Genomic DNA, 7,714 nt, shown 5'->3' with positions numbered 1-7,714 from the left:
AAGGGGAGGCTGAGCGAGGTCTCCAGGTGCTGCTGCCTTTAACTGCCTGGAGAAAATTTGATCTTGAAGTCAAATTATAAGAATGGAAATGCCTGGATAGCTCCACTGATCTCATATGGGAAGGAAAAAAATAGTAACAAAAGTGTCATTTTTTTCTGTAAGTCTGGAATGAAGGGCAATGCAGCAGTGCACACAGAAATTCATGGTTTCTACTATTCTAGCTTAAGCAATGTATCAGCTGAAGGCGTTCCTCTGCTTTCTGTCAGGGTGGAGACCAAGTTTTTTTTTCTGCTGCATAAAGACTTGGTATCAAGGAAGGGATAATGATTCTTAAAAATAACTTTATTCATACAGTGCCATGGCAATGTTTCTTCATGTCAAACAACTCCTGATGTACACCTAGCATTGCTGATTTGGGCTCAGAAATCAGTTTGAGTGTTCCTTTGTACGAAACAATTTAAGCAGATCTTAACGAAGCCAACAGGCAGGAACCCTAGCGAGTGCAGTTTTGTTGCAGCGAGGTGCTCGGCTACAGTTTGGGTGGGTTAGCTCTGGAGCAGGAGGAAGGAGCCTTTATCAAACTGCCTAGGGCAGCAGAATGAAATACACCCAGCTAGTATCAGAAACATGTCACAGCTGGCCTATTTCCAGAAGGCTGGGAAAAACAGCAGCTGCCCTGTCAAGTTCAGAGAGCGCCTGACATTACTGGACAGCGGGCAGTATCTGTCAAGAGACTGTTCAACCACAGGAGTGTTTCAGGATCTGCTTTTATTCTAGTTACTGAAGACGCTTCTAATTAATGACTGATATTAACGTCTGCTATTAAAAGTAACATCCAGTGGCATCTTTCTGATTGCGTGCAAAAGTTGTTGGCATAAGTTCTGTGCAACTTCTCCCAAGCGGACGAAAGCATTAGTCCTTTTTTGCCCTTCTGGGTGAGCAATTTCTTTGTTCTTCCTGCCAACCAGCGCATTTCTGGATCCTAAGCATTCTTGCTGGCACCCCATTATGGAAGGAAGAACAGATTTACAAAAGCAGAAATATTTGCTGATATTACAGGAAGTTTGTTAGCTGAGATCAGCAATGGATTTAGTAGATGACCAGTTCTGTTCTTACTGGTATGGGAGCCACTGATGTTTCCAGGGCAGGGTCAAGGGAGGTGATCTGGCGGTATCTGGAAGCTGCACATTTTCTAGCTAGATGATGCAAAGCTGTGCGTTACATAGTGTTCATCAAAATATGAATTTAGTGTGCAAGTGTTCTGTCTTCATCACGGCCGCAGAGAAATCTCTCCACTTTTCCTTGTAATTGAAACTGTGCAACATTATTTTTCTGGCCTTATGGTTCAAATGGGAGAGGAAGCCAGGTGTACCAAAATGACATTTGCCTCACAAAAGCAAAGCAGGACAAAGGGCAGGGACAAGATCTGTTAGGAAACCCAGATTGTTTCCTTCGCTATGCAGTGAGCATTCCTGAGAGGTGCTTTTTCTTTGTGCCAGGAACAAGGCAAATTCCTGTTCCCTTCATTCATTAGCCCTTGTATCAATAGAGTCTTTTCCAGAAACCTGTGGAACCCAACAGCTTCTATGTGACACTCTGTCAAATTACTATGACCGATGGCAGCCACATTACTCTGCCAGTTTAACTGGAATTAGATGTTACAGGAATCTCGGGGAGCACGGGGTGGACAAACGTCCACATTACAATGTGCTTGTGCAGCAAACTCTGAGGATCACACAGGTGTAAATGGCCTTCTGGGAGAAGGGCTATACGTGGGAACCACGCTTGCTAAAGTCAAGCAGCTTCTTTTAGCCAACAGTTTGTACTGTACCTTCAACTTCAGTCAGAACGGAAGGCTGGCTGACTCCAAACACAGGTGGTTGGTGCTGGCAGGAGGTCTTGCCGTCAGGAACACAGAAGTGGGGCAGAGACATGGGATTCCCCACTTTGCTTAGTTGCTTTTGAAGGAATGAACAGGTTAATCTGCTTTCATTAGGCACCTGAGTGCAAGACGTACCTGCATCCCTCCAGAAACATTTCTAAATGGCTGCAGAGGACTCAGCTGTGTCACTAGAGGCTCCCTAGCTGTGAGCCAGACAGGATCATTTTTTAAAAAATCTGTAACCTGTTGATATCAGCATGGGTAAATGGGCTTACCTGGCTGTAACGTGAGGACAAACTCAAAAGATGATGAGAGGAGGTGGTACGGCTATCTGAGCAACAGGGGAGAAGAACTGAGGAAGACCAGCAAAAGGGTCCAAGGCAGCAATCTGATCAGAGAACTCGCTGACGGAGGCTGTATTTGCTGAGGCTTGCAGATCCAGCTGGCACCGTCTCAGCACAGACCGGGCATCAGGTGGCAGAGCTCACATGCCAAGGCTGCTGCCTCCCATGCAGATTGTGGCAGCTGTTCAAGTATCTCAGAAATCTTTTCTGGGCAGATTATAAGGGAAGCGGAGACACGAAGCGCACGCCAGGCTGGGAGGGAACTGCCCATCAGGACTCCCCTCCCCTTTGCAGGTCCTCTCGAGTTGTATGGCACAAGCTGGCAAAATAGTCATTCAGATCCTCAAACAGTAAGAGCTGTTCTAGGAATAACACCAGACCCTGGATCTGAATTTGGGTTAAATGTGCAAGACTGAGATGGGCAGTAAGGGCAAAGTCAGATACTTCAGTGGAAAAGGTGCCTTAAGAACTCAGTTTACACTTAAAAAGGGAAATAAGTCCATTTTTAAGATCTCAAGATAAACAACCTGGCAGTAGGGAGCCAGAATTCCTATGTATTATCTATCACCCATTCAGGATCCCACTTTACCTGGTGGAAAATCCTTTCAGAAATCTGTCCTTAAAAATCCCTACGAGACAAGGATGGGAAGTGGATGGGAAGTGCTCTGAAAAGGACTGCCAAGCCCCATTCTAAGGGGAGAAATAGCCTTTCTTCTGGGACAGAGAAAATAGGACCTCCTCTGAACCTTCCTCTAAAGAGAGGGCTAAAAACTTGATGGTCCTGGTAAAAAGAAATAATCTTGAAGCTTTTTCAAGCTACCTGGCTCCAGACACTAACCATATTTAGCAAACAGTACATTTTAATTAACAGCACAGGTTAATTGCAAACAGAGCACCTGTACCTCTAACTGCAGAAATCTAAGATGCCATGAAGTACTGAGCAGAGATGGCAGTTTTGCCAAAACTCTGCTCTTAATTTTATCTATTAACTGAAAGCCTTTCCTCAAAACGTACGTCTGTAATATCTGATGGGCTAACACAAGTCTTAGACAGTGATACCATCAAGTTTTTAAATCCACCAAGGTTTATCTAAATCTCAGGTTGTTTGGTTTACTTGGAGTCTGGAAAAGTTTACCAGAATTCAGTTCCCTTTTGATGTAAATATTGCTTGACAGTATCAGAAAGGTTTCAAAAGGGAAGTGAGACACACTACAGCTCCTGTTGTCTCTTTGAACCCCTTCCAGGCACATCTTAAATTACAAACTTACAGACCAACTAGTGTGGTCATACTACTGATGAGTTTAAAAAGAATGTGAAGTACAATGATGCTGATCTTCTGTTTAATTGCCACACAAATCAGATAATTGGATACAGAAGACTCAAATATAAGCTGAGTATTAGACAAGAAAAAGAGGGAGAAAAAACACCTGTGCAAAATTACCGTGTTTTCAGTGATTTATGTGACATAGCTGAAAATCAGAGGGATTTAACTACTATTTTGGAAAATATTCTTGATGCAAATGAGAAATCATGATCATTTAGATAAAAGCTTCACATTTTCCTTTATCAACAGCCTTTGAAAGAAGTAACAATGAAGTTTGGTATTCAAACTGAAACCTCCATTTTCATAGTCAAAACATATGGCAGGACATGATGTGATTTATTTTAGGGCAAAACGATGTCACAAATCACTGGAAAATATGGCAAAACCCAAGAAACTTGTAGGCATCAAGACCTGAATGAATCACTTCTATTATTCAGCCCAACTGTCCAGGGAGTCTTGTGTAAAAAGTTTATTCTTTTCAAGCTAGTCTAAATTAAGGAACTGACTTTCTCATTTCATACTCTCATGTCAGGATTTAAGGATGTATAGTTAGCAGCAATTTGGAGAGTTTAAAAACTTTATGCAACCTAGCTACTGCAGTTCCTACTCCACAGGAAAGCCACAGGAAAACTTTTTGGACATATCACCCGACTATTTCAACTTTAGATTAAAGGCCTCCTCCCTGCTTTGAACTTGGCAGACTTCAGGGATTGCCAATGGTGTAACTCAGACATTTGAAGTTAAATTGAGCAAGCTACCTGCACTCTGGAAGAAACTAAAATTGATACACTGTAGGGATTATCAAGACTATGAGCACTGCTGGCTGCATTTAACTTTAGCGACTTTTTGTTTTGTTTTGGAGGTATCTAGGCTCAAAACTATAAGGCAGCTGCATGGCTGCATGCCAGAAGGAAGCTCTCACAGCAAAGCTGTTTGCAATGCATTGACCTATTTTTAGTATATGCTTCGGGAGTGAGTTTCCTCCCTCTGCCCCAAGCCTCTGTAACACCCTCCACTGGCAGGCAGGAACTTGGCTGCAGTCTGCGCAGGAGCATGTATTTTCTTTGGGTACCGGGGTGAAAAAAGGGTATTGCATGTGTGCCAAGTGATGTGCCAAGTAAAGTATCCAGGGGATAAAAGGCAGGGCAGCGCCAGCCCTGGTTGGTTTCTTCTCGTCGAGACTGTCATTTTAGAACAAATGCAAGCAAGCAGAGAACTCTGTCTAAACAAAACAGAAGATCATCTCTAGCAAGAGTTCAGATGAAGGTTTAAGATTGCTGCCCTAATTCTGTAAAGACTGGGTAACAGTTCAGTCACCCCAAACTCTGTATCATCACAGAGCACATGTGCACACAGTGAAGAAAAATCAGTAAGTTGTGTGCAATAATCCCACACATTTGTATGAAGTACACTTCATGCACTAAAAACATGTGTTGAAGTTTTTGGTCATATTCAATCAGGAATTTGGGAGTAATGAAGTAGTCCCGAAAATCTGAAACAGAAGAGTGGATAATGCCATTTGCTGGGTGGTGACGGAAAGTTCATAACCACGCAGACCTGTGCCACTCCGCAAGAGCATGTTATTACTACCACAAGTGCTATTTTAAGTGAAAAGATGAAAAAGGAAATGCATGGCTCTGAGCCTTAAGGTCAAGCACAGGACCTCTGCCAGTACAGAGTTTTACTTCCAAAAAGTGGTTCTGACTCCTTGCAGAAGGCTTTAGAGTGGAGGAGAGAAAAAAGCTGGTAGGGATTTCCATTAGCCTTATCCCCAGCACCTCCAACCTACAACTGCACCAGCCCCAAAAGATGCCTACAAATATTCCCTTTAAAATCTAATTCCAGAGATTCCAGGATCTCTCCAGGAAGTGCATGCTACAGCTTAATTCTTCCTACTGCCAAGGACAATTACCCACTCTGATGTCTAAGCTAAAGGCTTCCTGCAGCAACTTAAACCTATTTTTCTTGTCCTACCTGCAATGGTGAGAACTGTTTCTTTCTTTCTTCTCTGTGGCTCTCTTACAGATTTGAAAAACACTTTTCTCTCATCACCTTAAAACAAGGCTCATTTTTAATCCTGTCATCCCTCTCAGTGCTTTTCTCTGGATTATTTCCACTTTCTTCACATTTTCCATGGAGTGCAGTGCCTACAACAGCTGGATACCGTTTTCCCAGAAAGGTGTTCTACTATTACCTAAGGAAGAAGGACCAAGACATGCATCTTACAGACTACATTCCTGTTCATACATTCCACAACAATGTTTGTGTTTTTTTTTTTTTTTCCCAGCATATCGTTGAATCATATTCAGCTGATGAGTAGCTACAACCCTAAGAGTACTCTTCTGTACCACTGCTACTCTAGTAGCCTGTCCTGTCCCATTTTCTTTGTTCAGCTGATTATTGCTTTGGAAGTGCAAAAATTTACATATGTGAAAATCAATTTTTGGATTTACTGAATCATACTCTAACTCTTTTGAACTTATCAAGTTCATTTTGAATTGTAATTGTATTTTACAATCCAGTAGTTAGCTCACATTATAGGTCTTCCCTACAATTTAACCAGCATGTCCCATTCAAGTCACTAATGGAAATAGCAAATAATACCTAGTCAGAGCAGAAGCATAGAGAATGCCATTCAGTATAACCTCGCAATCTGTCTGTGAATGATTCACAGCTCTGAATAGGGTTTTCCAAGCACGTTTTGTTTTCCAAACAAGTTTTCAAAACCTCTATTTTTAAATTGGTGTCGGACCACATTCCCATGTTTTCTTATGAAAAGTCATGAAAGTAAAGCTCTGTTCACTGCTTCTCCTCTGCTCAAAAAGTTTATCTGGGTGTAGAAGGAGCAACATTAGTCTGACACAATTTGATCTTCCTTTTATAGGCTCACAAACAGTTTCTCTGTTCCATTAGTTTTCCAGTTTAAATTACTGGCCCGGAACAGAAAGGTGGAAACAGAGACACAAGCTGAGACTTGAGACTTTACAGCATCCTTCTTTTGTCTCTAAGGCTTGAAAGTCATTTACCATATGTGGTACATGATCTAGGCACAAAGGTAACTTCTCTTGTTTTGCCTGTGCTGCAAGTCTCTTACATATGGTAGAGTTAAGTAGAGCGGGGACACAGGAGCCACTGAAGTACTCACTACTCTGCCCTAACATCACGCTATATGAGGACAATGAAAGGTGTTTGGTCCTGTGTCTATGGATTCCTCTGCCATTATTTCAAGATTTCAGTGACCAGTGAATGAAGACGTCCACAAAACAGAGAAGGTTCCTCAACAATATCCTGAACCTCTTTCAATGATTCCAGCTGACTGAATGACAAACAAAAACATACAGCACATAAAATAAACATCTATCTGGTAACTATTTACATGGCATCAAACACCATGTAGTGAACTACTCCAAACATCAAATTTGACAATAGAAAACTTAAAACTCACCTTTTCAGGAAACCCTTGCAAAGATGGATATGTAATCACAGTATTAATAATTATACTCCATCAACAAGATCTGATTATTTGTTAACTCTTATTTGAAGATGATCTATGACAATTTGTTTCCCGACAATTAAGTCTGTGTTGACTGGGGATACCGTTTCCCAGGACACAGTAAATACCTAGCGCAGTAATTAAATCAACATGTCAACATAAAAGCACGCAGCTCCTTTTAAAACAAACAAAAAACATTTATTTTAAAGTTTTCCCCATTACATTTCTCGACACTTGAAAAATACTGAATATTACTCTCACTCACTCTCTCGCTCTCAGCAGCTTTTTATTTGGAACAAAACCAAGCATCTTCCAAGCAATTCTTCATTTTGCTGATCTTTTACACCACATTTACATGGTTCTAACATGCATCCTGCGTCTATCCGCTCTTCTGCAACATAACTATATTACACTCTGCGCTCTCGGTATCTATCTTACTCTAACTTATTATGACACAGCCTTCAAGAAGTCCTTAAAAGGTGAGAACGGCAACCTTTAGTGAGCCAGCCACTTCACATTATTAGCAAGTGGTAAATACAAAGCAACTTACCCATTACACAAAGTTAGGAACAATGCACAAATACGCAGTTACCACCAAGTAAGTAGCACACTGTAAGTATGCACTCACCTGTCTTCTGGTAAAACTTTCGTGGTACTTTAACATCAATAGG

The sequence above is a fragment of the Netta rufina genome, assembly GCF_964035555.1.
Source record: "Netta rufina genome assembly, chromosome: 12".
In the NCBI taxonomy this organism is placed as follows: Eukaryota; Metazoa; Chordata; class Aves; order Anseriformes; family Anatidae; genus Netta; species Netta rufina.
Note: the sequence above shows the minus strand (reverse complement) of the source record.